Source organism: Aethalodelphis obliquidens, unplaced genomic scaffold (assembly GCF_003676395.1).
Source record: "Aethalodelphis obliquidens isolate GAN/ISIS:26980383/991018 unplaced genomic scaffold, ASM367639v1 scaffold23, whole genome shotgun sequence".
NCBI lineage: Eukaryota > Metazoa > Chordata > Mammalia > Artiodactyla > Delphinidae > Aethalodelphis > Aethalodelphis obliquidens.
Window position 1 is genome coordinate 19,112,839 of NW_020837967.1, and position 21,105 is coordinate 19,133,943.

The 21,105-nt window shown below is 44.6% G+C and overlaps 1 protein-coding gene across 3 annotated transcripts in view; it reads right to left on the reverse strand.

The window, feature by feature from the left end:
- FRMD4A (FERM domain containing 4A) overlaps window positions 1-21,105 on the reverse strand; it is a 299,962-nt gene that overhangs the window by 209,059 nt on the left and 69,798 nt on the right. Inside the window, exon 1 of one of the 3 annotated variants that reach the window (XM_027121911.1) lies at window positions 20,877-20,967. The exons of the other annotated variants lie outside the window; for them this stretch is intronic. The gene's annotated coding sequence lies outside the window, so the exon portion shown is untranslated. Of the gene's footprint in view, window positions 1-20,876; window positions 20,968-21,105 lie in introns of those variants that run through there. 3 annotated transcript variants of the gene reach the window in all.

The following is a 21,105-nucleotide window of genomic DNA, read 5'->3' on the forward strand; positions in this document are numbered from 1 at the left end:
GGCACGGAGTAGGCTCAATATCATCTTTAGAAGTCTCTAGTCAGGGGGCTTCCCTGGTGGCTCAGTGGTTGAGAATCCACCTGCCAATGCAGGGGACACGGGTTCGAGTCCTGGTCCGGGAAGATCCCACATGCTGTGGAGCAACTAAGCCCATGCGCCACAACTACTCAGCCTGCGCTCTAGAGCCTGCGAGCCACAACTACTGAACCTGCGTGCCGCAACTACTGAAGCCCGTACCTCCTAGAGCCAATGCGCCACAACTACTGAAGCCCGTGTGCCTAGAGCTCGTGCTCCGCCACAAGAGAAGCCACCGCAATGAGAAGCCTGTACACCGCAACAAAGAGTAGCCCCTGCTCGACGCAACTAGAGAAAGCCCGCGCACAGCAATGGAGACCCAACACAGCCAAAAAAAAGAGTCTCTAGTCAGGGAAGGTGACGCTCCCCTGAGCAGCAGCGTCAGGAAGATGACAGACTACGTGTCCTGCCCTGCAGGGTGGAACCCGGTTTTCATCAGCTGCCGCCACTCCCCCACCTCCACACCTGCAGGATGGCCTGGGTGAGGCTGCAGCTTTCAGCCACTCATGCCAGGCTGTCTGCCGCTGTGGCCGGATGGGAGAGGACAATGGCCTGGGCGGGCAACATCTGGGTGGCTGTCCCCAGCGCTGAGCAAGTACCAGGTCTTCACAGAGCAGAGTCCAAGGGGCCGTGGCCCTGGGTAAAAGGCCTACTCCCCCCAGACAGAGCACCTGGAGGTCCAGCCCTCCCCCAAACAGCCATGGCTGCTCGTCATCCCATGGTCCCTGCCAGCATCCACAGAGAGCTGATGGAAGGCACGCCGGAGCCGGACGAGGAACGGAGGTTTAGGGGTGTCAGCATCACGCGTAAGATGACAGTGGTGCAGACCACAAGGACCGCCAGGCCACATACACAGTCTGTTACTGGAGGAGGAGATGAAGGCCTCTTGCTGGCAGGGAGGCCTCGCCTGTTTCTCCTGGCAGATTCAGGGTGTTACTCTTACTGAAAACTGTTCACAACACAGGTGTCTGTGCAGAGATCCTTCAAGGCTGGCTGAGAAGGTATAAACTCCGAAGAAACAAAACATACAAAGAAGCAGCAAGAACCCTTCTAAACCATCCAACATCCCGCTGTTCTCCTTGAAGGGAGGAAAGAAGAAAGAAAATGACACCTGGGCTTCGGCACATGGAGCTCTGGCTTCAGTATCTCAGTGACAGAGTTTTGGTTGGAATGGAGATGCTTTTTCCAAAGGAAAAGTCCAAAAAAAAGATAAGGTTGACTCTGTGGATCGAAAAGAATATTTTTTGTATGAGATCGAAACTTTAACGCATAAACTTTAAAGATAAAAATAGCATAATAAAAATAAAATTGAATGAGAAAGTGAAGACCGTGACATCCAAAGAACACAAAGTATCTGCACAGAGGATTCCCAAAGGTGACCAGATTGTAGTATAATATATACAACGTGTCGGGGGCACAGAGTACATTATACGTATTCTGTATCGACACATAGATGAGAAAGTGTCACAAGTTTAGAGGAACAGAGGTGGCACTGAAGCTTGAGATTTAAAATAAGGAAAGACTAAGGACAATGAAAGAGCCTTTAAAGATACGTTCCAGGGCTTCCCTGGTGGCGCAGTGGTTGAGAGTCCGCCTGCCGATGCAGGGGACGTGGGTTCGTGCCCTGGTCCGGGAGGATCCCACGTGCCGCGGAGCGGCTGGGCCCGTGAGCCATGGCGGCTGAGCCTGCGCGTCCGGAGCCTGTGCTCCGCAACGGGAGAGGCCACAACAGTGAGAGGCCCGCGTGCCGCAAAAAAAAACCAAAAAATAACAAAACGATACGTTCCAAGCAAGAAGAGCAAGGAAAGGAGTTTCCATTGTTTGGTGCTAATGGATTTTTGTTAAAAGATGAGCTGGTGGACCACTCAGTTTAATCTTCTCAACCAAGAAGGGAAACAGTAGGACTAACGACTAAAAGAATATAAACTAACTGCACCTCTTTCCCTGGAAAACATCTCAGGTGGTTCATACAGTTAAATATTAAAAATAGAAGGTTTATCAGGTCTTTCTAAGCATGAAAGCAATGGATGAGCCAAAAGGGAAAAATGTATAGATCTGATTACATTTTTAAATAATTTTACTCCATAAATCACCGTCAGCAAAAAGAAAAAGCAAATGCAAAGGTGGGGGGCGAGGAGGAAAACAACTATAATGAAGGGTTACTATGTTAAAGCTAAAATTCTTTAATTCGTAGATGACTACAAGTTAAGTAGAAGACTACTAACAGCCTACAGGAAATAAAACTAAGATGCAAATGGCTAAAAAGGTCATCTTCTTTGACAGTCATTTCTCCTCTAGAAAAGATCTATCCATCTTTCTAGTAATCCAGAGAGTAATCTAGTGACCGCCCCTCATGAAATAAGAGAAATGGGTTTAAAGGATTATACATAGTGTGTATTCATTCTGCAAATGTTTATGGTACATAGGTATGTGCCTAGCATTTTATTAGATAATGATGAACACAATTTTGTTCCTATACTTAACGAGCTTCTATGTCCAACAGAAGAAATACCCAAGTTAACAGGAGATTACAGTGTAATCTGTGTGACCGTGGGGTGAGTATAAGATGCAATGAGGCAGAGGGTCGGGGAGACCCTCACTCATACCTGGAGGATGGGTGAGTGCTCAGGTGAGGAAGTGATATCTGAAGACAGGACATCTGGCAGAGACAAGCTGACGTAAGAAGAGCTGGATGGGAGAGAACGTGGCATGTTCTGGAAACATCAGTCAGGCAGTAGAGCTGGGGCACAGGGTGGTGGGTTGGTGTGGAGCAATGAGAAATACAGCTGGAGAACCCTACTTATGACAATGGGTAGAAGGAACAACGTATATCAGTGGTCTGAGGATGGCTAAATCGTTGATGAAATAGTTAAGTATCCACTGGACAAAGTTTCCAAATCAATTTAATCCTAACTGGTGTAAAAATGAGGGGAACCTGGAAAGAGGGTTCTAATTGCAGGTGTTGAGGCTCACCGCCTTAGAAAACACACAAGCAGTTGGTAAATTATAAAGAGATACTAAACATAAGCCCTCAGTATCCATATTACCCCCCAGCGATTTGTAACCAGACACAGAAAGTGTGCTGACCGAATGTGCAGATGACAAGAGGCTTGTTTAGATTGTAGCTTCCACGTCTACAAGCTGGGGGTCATATTGTTTACGGTTCCAGGTCCTGTTCTTAGTTCACGTGTTAGAAGTACAGCATCGTGAATAATGAAATCAAGAGGTCTCCTACACTCTACTACGATTCAACTATTTCTAGAAATTTGTGTTTAATTCTGGGTACCATATTTTAGGTAGGACATGAAAGAAAGTGGGGCAAGATCAAAGAAGGGTAATCAGACTGGGTAAAGATATGGAAACCATGTCTTCTCAGGGCTGACGGAAAAGCTGCATGCTGGCTTCAGTGACAGGGACCCTGTAATCTATCCCCCATGCAAGAGCAAGACACCTTTGCGAGTGAAAAGGGAGGCTATCATGGATTCCACGGGGGCACTAGGTATAAACTGGACTGTCCTGGGAAGGCCTGGACGTGGGGACTTGCTAATTTGATGATCTAAGGCTAATGTGATGATTAGGTTCGATAACTGAATGAGAAGGGAGAACTTTGCTTTGGCGGGCAGAAATGGAATCAATGAGTAGAAGTTTCAAAACACACATCAGATTTCAACAGAAGGGAGAACTTTCTAACAAGCACCACTGTTCAAGATGGAACAAGTTGCCCTCCCACCACTGCAAGTAATCAGGAAGGGCCAGAGACTGTCAGCCTGCGATGCTGTAGAAAGGTTTACTGGACTCTGGGGGAAGGTGGATGGACACATTCTAAGGTATGAGCCATGGATATACGTACACACCTATAAACAAGAATTCCCCCCAAAATAGATTCATTCTAATAACTCATGTATTTACTTATAATGCTTCCTGCTACAGTATTACACGTACTTTGATGAAACAAATAGTTACCACATCCACCGACTGCTTCAGAAGACTTTAAGAAAATCACACTACAGATGGTAGGCACAAACATATTCTTCTTCTTTTTCCCTTACCAATTTCCTTTGTATAAATGTGCAATCAAAAGTCCTCTATTTAGGGACTTCCCTGGTGGTGCAGTGGTTAAGAATCCGCCTGTCAATGCAGGGGACACGGGTTTGATCCCTGGTCCGGGAAGATCCCGCATGGCGCAAAGCAACTAAGCCCGTGTGCCACAACTACTGAGCCTGCGCTCTACAGCCCGTAAGCCACAACTACTGAGCCTGCATGCCACAACTACTGAAGCCTGTGTGCCTAGAGCCTGTGCTCCGCAACAAGAGAAGCCACTGCAATGAGAAGCCAATGAAGAGTAGCCCCCGCTCGCCACAACTAGAGAAAGCCTGCATGTAGCAACAAAGACTCAACACAGCCAAATGAATAAATAAATAAATTTATTTTTAAAAAAAGTTATCTATTTAAAAACAGAATGCTCATTGCAGCACTATTTACAATAGCCAGGACATGGAAGCAACCTAAATGTCCATCAACAGAGGAATGGATAAAGAAGATGTGGTACATATATATAATGGAATATTACTCAGCCATAAAAAATGAAATAATGCCATTTGCAGCAGCATGGATGGACCCAGAGATTGTCATACTGAGTGAAGTAAGTCAGAGAAAGACAAATATCATATGATATCACTTATATGTGGAATCTAAAAAAAGGGTACAAATGAACTTATCTACAAAACAGAAATAGAGTTACAGATGTAGAAAACAAACTTATGGTTGCCAGGGGGTAAAGGTGGGGGAGGGATGAATTGGAGATTGGGATTGACATATACACACTACTATATATAAAATAGATAACTAATAAGGACCTGCTGTATAGCACAGGGAACTCTACTCAACACTCCGTAATGGCCTATATGGAAAAAGAATCTAAAAAAGAGTGGATATACGTATGTGTATAACTGATTCACTCTGCTGTACACCTGAAACTAACACAACACTGTAAATCAACTCTACTCCAATAAAAGTTAAAAGAAAAAACACACACACACACGAAACTGCAATGCTGTGTGGGGTGGTTATGTTTCTGTAGTTGGTTTGCTCTTCATGTAACAGACAACCAAGAACCAGTGACATTTTCTTGGTAATATGAATCTGCCTGTTTTATTCCAGTGTCTGATTCAATCTGTCATTTTAAATTAATTTTTTGTTTTTGCTTATGTTGTGCTCAGTGGGATGAGACAACACTATTTATAGCCATGGGTCTTATTAAGCAATAGGTTACCACATTTTTATTGTAAATTATTTTGTTGACCTTAAATTATATATATATATGTGTGTGTGTGTGTGTGTGTGTATATATATATATATATATATATATATATGATTGAAATAGAATGACATAACTGTCATAACAGGCACTCAATAAATATTTGTACATGCATTAATAAATATGCATTCAAATAACATATATCCTATATCATTTCAAGGGTAATTCCAAACTATAGGTACTATAGAACTTGATTTGCATTTAGTGAGCTATGTTTTAATTTGCCTATTCTGTAGAAACATACCCTTAAACCCAGGCTCAGAAACACATGCATTCTTTGTGGTTTGTATCATCTGTGTGATGATATAGCACATGAGCAGAATTATCAACAGTCTGCCATCAGTGATAGCTGGGGAGCCTTGCCACACAGATAAGAGAATTTGGGACTGGGCTGTCCCTCCCACAAACAACCCCCTTTGTGTATTATACAGTCAAACTCTCCACTACCCCGAGGGATGTGAGGGGCAGAAAAGAGTATTTTAGACATCCACAATCTCCTGGAGTTCCATCCTTGGGTCTTGGTGACTCTGAAGCAAGGTGGGACAGAACAGATGCCTAAGACGGTGGATTGGTCCCCAGGCCACCTGCTTTCACAGAACCTGCATGAGATACAAAGCGGCCACATGCCACTCGTGCCTGAGTCCAGGGGCCCAGTGCGCAGATGCCACATCTTCCAGGCTTGGAAGGAAGTGCTCCAGTCCAAGAGCTGATCCTTCTAAGACTCACGCTTAAATCAGATCGTGTTTCCAATGGCATCACAGCACAGCGGACCCGGGGCACATGGGTGCCCTTGATCTGGAAAGCCACAGCCCTGCAGGATGGTCCCAGCTCCAGGAGGCAGGAGCAAGCCCTTGACCCTCCCCAGCCCAAGGCCCCTGATAAAAAAGCTCTCCAGGGAGCGCTTGGGAACCTGGACTGCTTGCACTGAGGGAAATTTTCACAGCTACCTTAGACGTCGGCACAGGGCAGTCCGTCTGGGCTGGAGGCTGCCGCCTGGATGTTTACATAACCGAGTTCTCTGGAAAGGATTCGGCTGGAGTGTCGCTGGCAGGGACTGCTCACTCTTGCACGAGCTGTGCTGGCAGATCTCACCCTCCATTCATCTTTGAGGTTTCAACCCTGGCCGGCTGCCCGGGGCGCCACCGCAGAGGCTTCCTGAAGACCTGCTCCCAGGTCTCCTGCTTCTGCTGTGGCAGCGTCATGGACAGGACGGGACCCCTTGTTTCCCAGCACCATTTACAAATAGGGGTGGGGCATCAGACTAGGAAAGGAAGGGAAATGGTGGGGGGAGGGAGAGGATTCCAAAACCAAAGGAAGGCTCCCCGCCTCCTTTTCACCCCAGGATGCCTCTCGGTGGCAAGGCTGTCACTGGGTGTAATGCAGTGCTGTAACATGCAATGGCCACGGCAAACGGGAGATCTAAAAACATCCAGGGTGCATCTCACTGAGAGCAGTTACAGAAATAAGGACATGATCCTGGATCTGTTAGTCAAACCAAAAATTCTAATTGGACACAGAACGATTTCTCCAAGCTTTCGGCAGGAGGTAATTATTCTGTTGCCTACACAAAGGAAAAAAGGAGGAAACAGAGCCTACTGTTTGGGCTGTTTCCACACGAGAAGGAACGAGAGAAGTTTCTGCTTGTATCGGAACTGATTAAAAGATGGCAGGGTTCCTGATCTTTCCTCTTTCCTGATTTAACCAGGAACGCGGGTGTCAAATGGTTTACACATGTCATTCCAAAGCCTTTGGAACCGAACTTGAGTGTATTTTCAGCATACGCTGGAGAAAAGACCTGGAAATGAGTGTGTGATGAGATCACTTTTTAGGGAAAGGCAGATATGAACAAATACATGAGGCAGGGATTTCATCTTATATCCTTCATAGTGTCCAGCGTGGAGCTTGAAACACACGAAACTCTTGGGAAGTATGATTGATTGAAAATACGGAGTTACAATTCTTGACTGTGGTGACGGTTTCACAGGTGTGGATATATGTCAAAGCTCATCAAATGGTACACTTTAAACACGTGCTGCTCATTGTGTGTCAATGATACATCACTAAATCCATTTAAAATATGAGAGACTCACTCCTTTCACGCATCAGAAAAGGGACAGACCATCAGGATGATCTGAAAGGTCCAATTTGTTTTTGTTGTTGCTGTTACTTTCCTGAATTTTATTATAGCCATGTCTGGTGTACACACACCATACACTTGGCACCTAAGGAATGTTCGTTGAGTGAATAAGTGACCGAAGAGTGCAATGTATGGAGACATACATCTCAGCAGAGTTCTTCACACTTTGAGGAGAAATTACTTCATTTTCTATATCTTATATTTTTCAAATTTGAAGTGTGAATTGGATTTACGGTGTTTCTCAGATGTTGTCATATCCAGGACTGAGCCACAAAGTCTTTAAATATCAACTCTACCTGGCTGAGTCCCACTTCGTGTCTCTGCCTGGAATTTCTCCTTCCCCAGGCCTGTATATGACATACGTAAAGCTGCCCATTCAGCGTCTCCTTCTGGATAGCTGTTAAATATGTCAAACTCAAAGAGAATGACTGACCTACCTTCTTCTGCAAACCATCTCCACCCGCAGCTCTCACCTCTCAGCTAACAGCCATTCTAGCTCTGCATCACCACGTTCTGTCCTCTCACATCCCACTCCCAACTCACCAGAAAATCTCAGAGTATCCAGACCCTGGACCCTTTTCATCACCTTCACTTTATCACTTGCCCCATGCCTGCAATGGCCAGCCAAGTGGCACCCCTGCCCTTCCCTCTGCCTGTCTTGCAGTCTGGTCCCCACACAGCACCCAAACCATCCCTGTGCAGCCCAAGTGGGATCAGGGTGCCACCCATGTCCACACTCTCCAGTAGTAAGTCCCATTTCCCCCAGTGCAGAAGCCTTCAAGGCCCCGCGTGATTCCTACCTTTATAACCCCTCACTCACTCTGCTGTTCCGCCCTCATCTCCTTGCTGTTCCCTACAGGTCACTCTTCTGCCCGGGGCCTGTGATGAGCTCCTTCCTCTGTCTGGAATGTTCCCCCCAGACACCCACATGACTCACCTCTTCACTTCCTTCAAAGCTTTGCTCACAGATCACCTTTTCATAACGTCTCCTCCGACTTCTGAATTTAAAATAGCAACCTTGCCATACTTCCCAGCCTCCGCTTTATTTTTCTTACAGCAATTACAACCTTCTAGCACACTATATAATTTACTTATTTATTATGTGTCTTGCCTGCCTCTTCCTCGTAGAATACAAGCTCCATGAGGGCAAGAAGTTTGGTTCCTTTTGTTTGCTGACACATTCCTGGGACAGAAGACGCACATGAGTAAGTGCATGAGTCAGAATGACTGGCTGACTCACCAACTGACTGAATGAAGGAATAAATGAAGGAACTGCACGCGCAGGCACGCTCTGCCATTCTGCCAGCTGGGGTGCAAGGCTCACCCTCGTATAAAGGATGCTAGCTGGCTGCACCATCCTTGTTGTCTTACTGTTTACTCTTTGACACAGACACGTGCAGACAGAGAAGGGCCGACAGACAGGTAAGGACACAGGCTCAAGCAGGAAAAAAAAAACAAAACAGTTCCAGCTACATGCAAGCAGGGAAAGAAATGAGACACCACGATATGTGACAAATAATCACTCATTCATGTTTCTGAGCACCGACCAGGTGCCGAGCATAATATAAGGTGCTTCAGATCAGAAAACTAAGTGCACCCACTATGGAGAACAGTACGGAGCTTCAAAAAACTAAAAATAGAACTACTATATGATTCTGCAATCCCACTCCCGGGCATATATCCGGGGAAAACTCTAATTCGAAAAGATACGTGCACCTCGATGTTCATATTAGCATTATTTACAATAGCCAAGACATGGAAGCAACCCAAATGTCCAATGTTCATAGCAGCGCTATTTACCATAGCTGACTCACCAACTGGAAGCAACCCAAATGTCCACTGACAGATGAATGGATAAAGAAGATGTGGTATATATATATAAAGTGGAATATTACTCAGCCACGAAAAGGAATGAAATAATGCCATTGGCAGCAACATGGATGGACCTAGAGATTATCATACTAAGTGAAGCAAGCCAGACAGAGAAAGACAAATACCTTACGATATCACTTCTATGTGGAATCTTAAAAAAAATGATACAAATGAACTTATTTACAAAATAGAAACAGACTCAAAGACAAAGAAAACAAACTTACGGTTACCAAAGGGGAAAGGGAGGGGGGATAAATTAGGAGATTGGGATTAACAGATACAAACTAGTAAACATAAAAGAGATAAACAACAAGGTCTTACTTGTTGGGAACTATATTCAATATATATATTCAATATCTTATAATGACCTATCATGGAAAAGAATCAGAAAAAAAATGTGTATATGCATATATACATATCTGAATCGCTTTGCTGTACACCAGAAACTAATACAATATTGCAATCAACTATAATTAAATTAAAAAAATAAAGACATGCTCCTTCCCATAGAAGCTACAGTGAGAGACATACACATTAACGGGTCATTCGAATTTGAGATCAAACTGGAACAGCAACCTGGTGAGATTCCTGTGGGAGAACAGAGGAGGATGACTCGCTCCACTTGGAGGGACAGGAGGAGGTAACTCTGCAGGCTGGAACTGAAGAACGAGCAGGGGTGCCGGCAGACAAGGGACAGGACGGGCCTCTTAATCTGAAGGGTGAGTATTTGCAAGAAGCTGACATCCAGCAAAGGTCAAATGTGCATGGGGAAAGGCAAGAGTGTGTGGTGGTGTATGCACAACAGACTGAGTATCTGTGTCCCCCCAGAATCCATATGCTAAATCCTAACTCCCAATATGATGGTATCAGGAGGTGGGATATTCGGGAGGTGATGAGGTCATGAGGGTGGAGCCCACATGAGTGGGATTAGTGCCCTTAGAAAAGGGGCTCCAGAGAGCTCTGTTGCCCCATCTCACTGTTTGGAGACACAGTGAGAAGGCACCATTCATGAACCAGGAAGCGGGTCCTCAGAAGATACCAAATCTGCTGGTGTCTTGACTCCCCAGCCCCCGGAAGAGTGAGAAATAAACGTCTGTTATTTATAAGCCACCAAGTATTTTGTTACGGTTGCCTGAACAGACCAAGACAGCGTATGAAGGAGAGTGTGAGAGAAGAAGTTTAAGAAATAAGAAGCTACCAGGTTGTGGTGAGGCCTTTTATTCCATGTTAAGGGCTGTGGTCTCCAGGGAATGAAGCGGGGCGGCAAGGAGAGGTAGAGAGAGGGGATGCCTGTGTGCGTGCTTGCGGGTGCGTGTGTGTGTGTGTGTGTGTGTGTGTGTGTGTGCGCGTGCGGTAGGATGGTGGTAAAGGGATAAGTGGTGATCATCTTACAATAACTCAGAAAAGAAAGAGGAAACCTTGAACCATGGCAGTGGCAGTCAGCACCTCACCCCAAAAGAACTTGGGAAGAAAACATAGTAATAAGGCTTTGGAGAAATTGATGGTAAAAGGCCAGAAGAGTTTGATGCTAGTAATGTAGCAAAGAGGAAGAGGGAGGAGACACTGTGAGTCATTTATCACAGGACAATGATTTTTAAGCCTTAGGAGGAAGAGGAACAGGGTAATCAAAAAACCACAGGTGGAACTAGTAAAAACAAAGGGAAACTCAGCAAAGCATCGGCTGACCCTGGACTACTAGCAGAATGAGGTTCCTTTGGGGAATCGTATTTACTGAACATTGATAACTAGCCAAACAAAGACTCAGCTGTTTCAAAGCCAGTCTGACTGGCAGTCTCACCAGGGAGGGTCTGATGGGAAAGGGCAGGCAAATGCTGTGCTATTTCATCATCACCTTCTAGGCAACAGAGAAAGCTGCAGTAACACGAGCTTCCCCGCTCTCACCTTTCCACAAACAAGAAGCAAGGATGCTCACACATTAACTGTTTTCTATTTCCAATATAAAACCCAAAGTCACAGTACAAAATTTATAGTTTTTAGATTTTTTTCAGTTTGGTTTTGTTCGTTCTTTAGGAGTGTGATCAGTCCTACCGGCAAGACAAAAAGAACTTAGTCCTTTAAAACAACCAAAGGACTGTGGTTTGGGATATTATCCTTGGATATTATTATCAAGATATATTTGAGTACCTTTCCAAGATATCTGTATCTAAAGGGCACAAAATCTGCACTGATAAAGTTATAACCTTAGGAACAGGAGGGCAGGGAAACTAAACTATCATGCGCGAGCGAAACCACATATTCCACAATAAAGATGGAACCACAAACAAATACCAGTTTACAATTTCTGCATAAAATGACAGACACACTCCACCCTGTCTAGGCAAACGAAGCCTATAAGCTGTCCCTGAAGATCCACCTAAAACGTATCCTTGTTCTGGATGTGACTATTATGTTCTATAAATACTTTGCTGTTTTTACATTTGTTTAGTGCTTTTATTCTGCTGCCCGTGTGTGTGCCTGTTTAATCCGTCTCCAGAAGATGGACCATCTCTCATTCTAATTTATTTAACACTTTGAAGGTTATTACGTGCTTAGATAATTTTTGATGAATATTCTGCAAATTGGCATGTTGATTTCTCCTACTGTGAGGAAACTCTCCCAGTATTTTCAGAGCGGTCAGATGGTGCGTACAATTAATAAAACGCACAAACATCTGGTACACTCAGGTTCCAGGCTTATTTCCTCCATTCACTCGGTGCGTTAAGTACTTGGGTGAAATATAAATAAGAAAATTGGAGGTGAAAATTTTTCTAATTGTTGACCATGAATGGAAAATAACCAAAAATTTTATATACTGATTGGATTGTTGCCTTTGTTGTTAAGAAATAGATGGCGTAAACAGGCACATGAAAAGATGCTCCACATCGCTGATTATGAGAGAAATGCAAATCAAAACCACAATGAGGGGACTTGCCTGGTGGTGCAGTGGTTAAGAATCCGCCTGCCAATGCAGGGACACAGGTTCGAGCCATGGTCTGGGAAGATCCCACATGCCGCAGAGCAGCTAAGCCCGTGTGCCACAACTACTGAGTCTGCGCTCTAGAGTCCGTGAGCCACAACTACTGAGCCCACGTGCCACAACTACTGAAGCCCGTGTGCCTAAAGCCCATGCTCTGCAACAAAAGAAGCCACTGCAATGAGAAGCCCGTGTACCGCAACGGAGAGTAGCCCCCGCTCGCCACAACTAGAGAAAGCCCACGCGCAGCAACAAAGACCCAACTCACCCAAAAATAAAATAAACAAAATAAATAAACTTATTTAAAAAAAACCCCAAAACTACAATGAGATATCACCTCACACCAGTGAGAATGGCCATTATAAAAAAATCTACAAACAATAAATGCTGGAGAGGGTGTGGAGAAAAGGGAACGCTCCTACACTGTTGGTGGGAATGTAAATTGGTACAGCTGCTATGGAGAACAGTACTAAGGTCCCTTAAAAAACTACCATATGACCCAGCAATCCCATTCCTGGGCATATATCTGGAGAAAAACTTCATTCAAAAGTATACATGCACCCCAGTGTTCACTGCAGCACTATTTACAATAGGCAGGACATGGAAGCAACCTAAATGTCCACCGACAGATGAATGGATAAAGAAGATGTGGTGTGTGTGTATATATATATACAATGGAATATTACTCAGCTATAAAAAAGAATGAAATAATGCCATTTGCAGCAACATGGATGGACCTAGAGATTATCATACTAAGTGAAGTAAGTCAAAGACAAATATTATATGCTATCACTGATGTGGAATCTAAAAAATAATACAAATAAATCTATTTATGAAACTGAAATGGCTCACAGATGTAGAAAACAAACTTATGGTTACCAAAGGGGAAAGGGAGGCGGGAGGGACAAATTAAGAATATGTAATTAACAAACTACTCTACATAAAATAGATAAGCAACAAGGATTTACTATATAATAAAGGGAATAATATTCAGTATCTTATAATCACCTATATTGGAAAATCATCTGAAAAAATACATATATAACTGAATCACTGTGCTGTACACCTGAAACTAACACAATATTTTAAATGAACTATACCTCACTTAAAAGAAAAAGGATGGCATAACCACTGACTGACATACCCTTGTTTCTACTGGAGGATTTTTTCAAAATAAAAGCCGTAAGAGCTTTCTGATCAATCCTGAAAACTGAAGAATTTCAGAAAGGTAGGGTGATAGAATCCATGAGTGCAAAGGCAAAAATCATACTTCTTCTCTTCCTTCCCCTCCCCCAACCAATCCTCCCCAGTTTAATGTTCATGGGCTCACTCAAGACTCACGGACGCAGCAGGATGCCGCCTATTCTCGGTAAGCCTCCTCCGTCCCAATAAGGAAAGGATCACTAGGGTGATGTCTTTACCTGCAGAATCCTTTCTGGAAGGCTCGGTGACATTTACGGAGTATCAGAGCTAATGTTTTTTGTTTTTTTTTCTTACGCTACTTTCTATTTATAAAATTCACTCCAGGATCGTAGGTAAGGAGGTGACATTATTTCAGCAATACCTCCACCTCCACGGCCAGTGGCCTTCTTACACCCCTTGTGTTTTAAACCTCCTGCAGTTAGTACTGTTGGGTCTCCCAGGGACATAAGCAAGCCAAGCACGGAGGGGAGAGTGCAAAGACAAAATTTCTGATTCTGGAAGAGGCTCCCTTATTTTTTTTGTGCTGGGTGCTTCACGGATATCATCTCATTGGCTCCACTGAATAAAACTTTTCTGATAAATAAGAAAACCGAGGCTCAGAGAGATTCAGTAATTTACCCAAGGCCTCACAGCCAGGAAGGGGCAGAGCCAGAAGTCCAAGCCCGGGGGACATGACACCACAGCCCTACCCGCTCTGTGCGCCAAACCATGTGGTCAGGGACTCTAGTCTTGGCCCTGCAACGGGGACCCCGGCGAGGTCCCTGAACATCTGTGAGCATCTCCTCATTTGTAAAAATGATCTCTGTGCCCTCTTTTACTCCAAAAATTCCATCCGAGATGTCTAACTTGCTGGAGAATCCCCAAATCGTATGTGCGTAGTCCACAGTCTCTGCTCAACATTTAGTGTGACTGCAGCCCTTGATGCTTTGCTCTTATCCGTGGTCTCTGCTCTCCTGCCAAGACCTGCCGGCTACATCTGTGCTACTGGTCACTCTGTAGTTACTCTGTTACAAAACACTCAACCGCCCCAATAAAAGGGGATTGAGAAGGCAGAACACTGCCCTGCATTGTGCTCCGCTCCCATCGTTCTTATCCTCACCACCCTCCCCTCTTTTCTGCTCTCTCTCTGAGCAACAGAGAAATAAGTATCCAATACCTCTTGGGGGTAACCGGAGGCAGCAGAGAAATCGGTCAGCCCGCAGTGCACTACCCACTGTTGGTAGGTGTGTCGCCCAGCACCAGGTGGCTCCACACTGTTAGGGTTTCCTAGTTTGTCCCAACTATACACTTTTTCACAGGCATGTGGGGAGAGCATAATCGTGCATTTTATGGTTATGAGTGGCACAGGCTGGCAATTCTCCGATTATTATTTCCATTTGTTGTCATGCATTATCAATCTAATTCCCCATTATGTGCCATGTTTTTCATGCATTCCTCGTACAGCAAGGACAAAGAAAGGCAAAAGCCCTGCAAAGAAGCCTGTATCACCAGAAGAACAGGCTCACTCTGATGGAAATTGTGGAGTTAGAGCCCAAGGTTGAGAGGATAGCTTTTGGCTAATTTGGAGTGAAAACTATTGTCAAAAAGTTTGGTATTTGGCATGAGTACCAAGACGGGCAAGGTATTGCTGAATGGGAATGAGGGGCCACACCACAGAACAGACTTACAAAAAAAGTTAGATACAGAAGGACCTAAGAGGACATTTTTCTTTAGACCACTGGGTTTTCCAGGTTTCTGAAGATGTTGAAATATATCAGCGTTGCGGTTGGTGTGAAGAGTCACTCAGTGATTTTTCTTATTCAGATAGGATCTATTGAGTGCCCACCATGAGCAGGGGGTAAAGGTAGTGAGCCTTCGGTGAACAGAAAGTGCGCAGTAACTTCGGATCGGCAAATAATCACTAATACGATGGCGCGTGTGGAGGTAGTCAGAGTTTGGGGAGGAGGATGTAGGTGTGCAAATGTTCTTGATGACCCACAACTCACGTCTTCTTGTACTACATCAAGGAATGGCCAGAGCTTCAGTTTTAAAACAGAAAACCAGAAACCACCACATACGATGGAGATCAGGCTTTGTAACAAGTCGGCTCCTATCAGCTCCATCTCCGAACTGGCGTTAGAGATGCTCGATCATCTACAGAGGGGTTACCCATTCAGTTCAAACGGAACCTACAAGCCCATTTTTTCTTGATTATTTGGTAGTCATAAGATCACTGAACTGAACCAGATCCCTTCAATCCCTTCCAACAATCATGGCCTTTATTCTGAGCAGTAATTTCCATCTTCAAGGAGAAAAGTGTTTCTCTTTTGGGGAAAAAAATACCTAATTTCTACTGATAAAGTTAAGAACTGAACACACACCCTCCGCCCACAAACACACATACTCACTCAACAGCACCCAAAATAAGCATTAATGCAACTCACTAAATGGTAGCAAGAGCTCTGATCATCTTCTGAGCAAGTAAGAGAGGCATAAGGATAGATACTTTTAGGATAATGCGGCTAATGGTAGAGCTGGTAGCCTCGAAAGTAAGGGTGTGTCTAAATTATTCCTTATAAGAGAGAGACATGCTGATCCCACAGGATAGGGGAAAGAGTGGCAGCTGATGGATTTAGGGAACCAAAAGGAAAGTGCTGTGGAGAGAATTTCTGATAAGCTGGATTTATGCTGATTCGGAAAACTTGCAAAAGAGAGTAGCAAACCCAGCAGGCTTTGTGTGCAGTGGTGACCCTGGAGCCCAGAGTTCCAAGAGCTATTGTACCAGCTCTTGAGATTAAATGTCCTGGAAAAAGCAAAAACAAAAATGGAAAATACGGCCAATACACTTCAGTCTGATTACGGCTAGAATAAACAGCATAAGATAAAATACTCAAATCTCATCCTTCCCCAACAGGTTCGTCTTTTAGTGGCCACTTTTTCCCAGATTCTTTAAGTCTTCGATTTTGCTTATGGTAAGAAAAGTTCAAGCATCTATGTATCTTACATAACTGATGGAATGATCCTTTCAATTCCTTTTCTCCCATCAACTCCTACCTTTTAGGAGACATCCAATATCTACTTTTGTTCCTTTAACTACTTATTCAGAGACCAATGGACGTCAAAGAATCAGAAATGGACAAGATGGAGAGAACGGATAACCAGTGTCCGGGGAGCTCAAGAGGAATGTAGTTTTTGAAATTTAGATCGAAGATCTTTATCCCATGGCTTCTCTCCCCATGAGGTCTCAGAGATCCTTTCTAATAGAGATGCTGGAATTTTTCACAATGAATAAACCCAAATAGAGAATTTCTGCCACAAAGGTTACTGACACGTCAGCTGATATCCAAAAATAAATAAGATAAATAAATAAATAAAAGACAGGAATGAAAGCCATTGGTGAATCTAGACTTATACTTTCTGATACTGTGTAGAATGTGGTTTAAACTAACTTCAAAACCTATTTTAACTGTTAGCATGTCTTTCTCACTTTACCTAGTTTAAATGGAAATTCTCCAGAAGCTACACTGTTCCTTTTTTTTAAAAAAAGTACTGACATATGCAAAAATTTCTCAGAACAAAGCTTGAGCTCTGAATGTGCCCCATCGTATTTTCAGTCATTCAGTGTGTCAGGCTAGATGCAACTCTTATAACTGATAAGTATACGACAAACGAACAAAACTCTAGGTCTTTTACTTATACACACACACTAGCATTAATAACGTGAGCACGAGTGGTATATTTATGCAGTAAAGTCAGTCATGATCTTCTTTGGAGGCAGTCACACTCAACCCCACATTAACTAAATATAAAGGTACCCTGACAGGTCCCCTCAATTTCCTGGACCTTTCATCTCATCACTGCCTCTCCCATCACAAATTGATCACACTTTCTCATCAGCTCATCGAGGCTGACTCAAGGACCCCTTTCTTTTACAACTCTGGCATTCTCACTAGTCCACAGAGCCTTTTGCCAAGTTCCAGAACACAAGCAAAGATTCATTCTTTTTCTGTTTTTTTTTGCCGCGCCGTGTAGCATGCAGGATCTTAGCGCCCCAACCAGGGATCGAACCCGTGCCCCCGGGGCAGTGAAGCAGGAAGTCTTAACCACTGGACGGCCAGGGAAGTCCCAAGGACTCATTCTTGGTTTATTCTTTGACCTCAGACTGTAACTGGGCCATTACAATAAGGCTGAGCACCACCCACATCTGGGAGGCAGATCTCATGGATTATGAAGTCAGTGACTCACTGAACCTCAAGGGGTTTCGGTTTCTCCCATGACAAGATAATGCTAATAGCACTTACCACCTGCTAGGCTGTCAGGGGACTTGGCAACAATGTCTACAAATTACAAAGAGGCCCTATGCCATAAATAACAAGTCTCATTAATAAAATTAGTTCAAGTGCCAGAAAGAATATTACCAACAACAGTGGCAGATCACACTTGGTCAGAATAAAAGTGGGTGGAGGAATCAAAAAATGGGCAGAAGATCTAAATAGACATTTCTCCAAAGAAGACATACAGATGGCCAACAGGCACATGAAAAGATGCTCCACAACGGCAATTATTAAAGAAATGCAAATCAAAACTACAATGAGGTATCACCTCACACCGGTCAGAATGGCCATCGTCAGAGTCTACAAATAACAAATGCTGGAGAGGGTGTGGAGAAAAGGGACCCTCCTGCACTGTTCGTGGGAACGTAAACTGGTGCAGCCACTATAGAGAACAGTATGGAGGTTCCTTAAAAAGCAAAAATAGAGCCGCCATATGACCCAGCAATCCCCCTCCTGGGCATATATCTGGAGAAAAACATGGTTCGAAAGGATACATGCACCCCAGTGTTCATTACAGCGCTGTTTACAATAGCCAAGACATGGAAGCAACCTAAATGTCCATTGACAGATGAATGGACAAAGAAGATGTGGTACATATATACCATGGAATATTACTCAGCTATTAAAAAGAATGAAATAATGCCATCTGCAGCCACATGGATGGACCTGGAGATTATCATACTAAGTGAAGTAAGTCAGACAGAGGAAAACAAATATCATATGATATCACTTATATGCAGAATCTAAAAAAAAAAAAAAGATACAAGTGAACTTATTTACAAAACAGAAACAGACTCACAAACAGAGAAAACAAACTTATGGTTACCAAAGGGGAAAGGCGGGGAAGGAATAAATTGGGAGTTTGGGGTTAACAGATACACACTACTACGTATGAACTAGATAATCATCACGGACCTACTGTATAGCACAGGCAACTATATTCAATATCTTGTAATAACCTATAATGGAAAAGAATCTAAAAATGAATATATATATGTATACACACATATGTATTAATCACTTTTCTGTACACTAACATGACTGAAACTAACATGACATTGTAAATCAACTATATTTCAAGAAAAAAAATTTTTTAAGTGGGTGGAGGGATTTTCTGATCCTCATTTCAACTAACACTATTCCCTTTTAACACAAGAAGAGTTTAACGTTGTTGTTGTTGCTTTCTCTAAAAGGTTACTGCTACCCACACAGTTTTGCACATCAACCATCACTTTTTTCCAAGTTATTTGGAGGCAACACTGTATTCGCTAGCAGGACAATATAGTGTTGATTTCAAAGCAAGTCCAAATATTGCTTCCAATCAAATTAACTGCAGCTATTTAACCTCTGGGACCAAAGAGATTCAAGTCTATCTGCGGCGGGACCCTCCCATTCCTGGTGTACCTTAAATAAACCCAGATTTCATTCACAGCAGAAGGGACCCCTCAGCCAACAGAAGAGGCCCATCCTCTAACCCTCTAGGTTGCAAGAGATGAACACGTTGAGAATCAAAATCAGATTTCTGCTGATCTGAAGGTTTCGTCTTCCCACCATGTCCAAGTCAGACTCCAAAAGGGGGCCAAACGCTAGGAATGAACTTGAAGCAATTTAAAAACCAGAAACAAAACAATGAAAGGTGTCCTCCCATCCCCCCCCCACCCCCCATCAACCTCCCACTTTGTTGCAATTGGAAAAATGGCACACAGAGCTAAGTTCTACTAAGTGTAAGGAACAGATTTTGCATCCAACTCCTGAGACACTTCCCCCAGGGTCAGCGGTGGCTTCCCTGGATGAAGTCATAAGTCTGCCCCTGGCTCTTGGACTGGTGCTTTCCCGAACATCACAGTCATGCTTTCAGAAAAGGACCAGACTTACAGTGCCGAGGTGCTAGGGGTATGTGAGAAGCTGTTGAAAACCCACTCAGGTAAATGCAGATCAAATCAGCCTGACCAGGTCTAAATACAGCTGGGGCTACTCCAACACTGAATAAGCCATCCCCACCGAAGAGCTCGGATTTAGAAATGTGGTTGGCTTAGGTGTTCTGAGAATCCCTTTCATCAGAGGCTGTGAGGATTCAAACTGAGAGAAGCCAGAACAGCGGTAACAACGTCTACTGGGATGTTCCATTCATAGGGGAGAAAGCCTCCTCCATCCACGGTGAGGTCTGGGGATCGCCCTTCTCAGCAAGCAGAGCTTCCGGGGGGACTGGCATGGCTGCACCATTCAGAATGAGTGTGTCTATTAAGAAGCCACCGCCAGACCTATTATTAGAACAGCCATCCCTTGGAAATTTCGCAGAATTTGCTTGAATCTACTGAGCAGTTACTCTCCTAACGAGGTACTGGAGAAAGGCACCGAGTTCCCGACTACACACGGGCAGCCCACACGGCTTTCAAAGTACAGGACCGGTTCATCTTTTCTAAACGCAATATGCGCCCACGTTTGGGCAGTTGCCTGCAAGACAGAAGCCCTGCGTTTGGGGGGTTCGTCCTGAAGGGGGTTCCCTCCTCTCCTCCTCCCGCGGTCTCCCTGCATTAAACTTGCTGCAGCCATTTGGAGTGTGAAAGAGCAATCCATTTTAGCAGTCCTAGGCAGCCGGCGATCTGCAGCCTGCCTCCTGAACCCACCCAAAGAACAGGACTTCCCTGTCACTTCCAGAAAAACGGTTAGAAAAAAAAGAACAAAATCACGCCCGGGTCTGCCCGCAGCAAGGTCCTTTCCTTTCTCCCCGGGTAGACCTAGCCAGTGTGAGGTCGAGATGCCAAAGAAAGTGGGTGTGGGGAGAGGGGGTAGCACGAGGGAGTAGAGTCTGTGCCGCACGTGGGGTGTGCACTGGAACAATGTCACATCTGCGGCATTAAATGCTCTACGTCCTCAGTAAAGCAGAAGTGTCATGTCCCTCTCACCGGCCCAGAAACGGACCCAGAAGTGCTGCAGAATCCACCGCCTGCCCGCAGTCGCGGCTGGGAAACAAAGACACATTACCTTTTATTCGTGGTGCTTCCCAGGGAGCCGAGGAACTTCAGGTTTGCAGCGGCGGATCCGCCGAAACGGGCGTCCCATGCGCCCCGGGTGCGCAGGCCCGGGGCCTAGCCGGCGGCATCCGCGCCCGGCGCCTCCGCCTCCGCCTCCGCCGCGCGGCGCCCGCAGCCGCCCCGCCGGTCCCCGCGCGCCCCCGCCGCCGCCGCCCCGCCGCCCCTGCGGGTCCCCAGTC